Consider the following 727-nt stretch of genomic DNA (forward strand, 5'->3'; position numbering starts at 1 on the left):
GGTCACCCCTCTTGTCACCCCTCCCTGTCACCCCCCCAGTCACCCCCCCTGGTCACACCCCAGTCACACCAGAGTGTCCCCAGTGGGACCCAGTGTGTCCATGTTGGGACTAAGTGTGACCCCAATGGGGCCAAATGTGTCCCCAGTGGGACCCAGGATGTCCCCAGCATGACCCAGTTTGTCCCCAGTGGGACCCAGTGTGTCCCCAGCAAGGCTGAGTGTGTCCCCAAAGGGCACTGGTTGTGACCCAACACGACCAAGTGTGTCTTGATGGGACCAGATTGTGTCCCCAGTGGGACCAAATGTGTCCCCAGCGTGACCAAGTGTGTCCCCAGTGGGACCCAGGGTGTCCCCAGTGGGACCAAGTGTCACCTCAATGGGATCAAGTGTGACCCCAACATGACCCAGTGTGTCCATGTTGGAACCAAGTGTGACCCCAGTGGGGCCAAGTGTCACTTCAATGGGACCAAATGTGTCCCCAACATGACCCAGTGTGTCCCCAGTGGGACCAACTGTCACCTCAATGGGACCAAGTGTGACCCCAATGGGGCCAAATGTGTCCCCAGTGGGACCCAGAGTGTCCCCAACACGACCCAGTGTGTCCCCAGTGGGACCCAGTGTGTCCCCAACACGACCCAGTGTGTCCCCAGCATGACCCAGTGTGTCCCCAATGGGACCAAATGTGTCCCCAGCACAACCCAATGTGTCCCCAACGGGACCCAATGTG

Source organism: Chaetura pelagica, unplaced genomic scaffold, assembly GCF_000747805.2.
Source record: "Chaetura pelagica isolate M959 unplaced genomic scaffold, ChaPel_1.0 scaffold1133, whole genome shotgun sequence".
In the NCBI taxonomy this organism is placed as follows: domain Eukaryota; kingdom Metazoa; phylum Chordata; class Aves; order Apodiformes; family Apodidae; genus Chaetura; species Chaetura pelagica.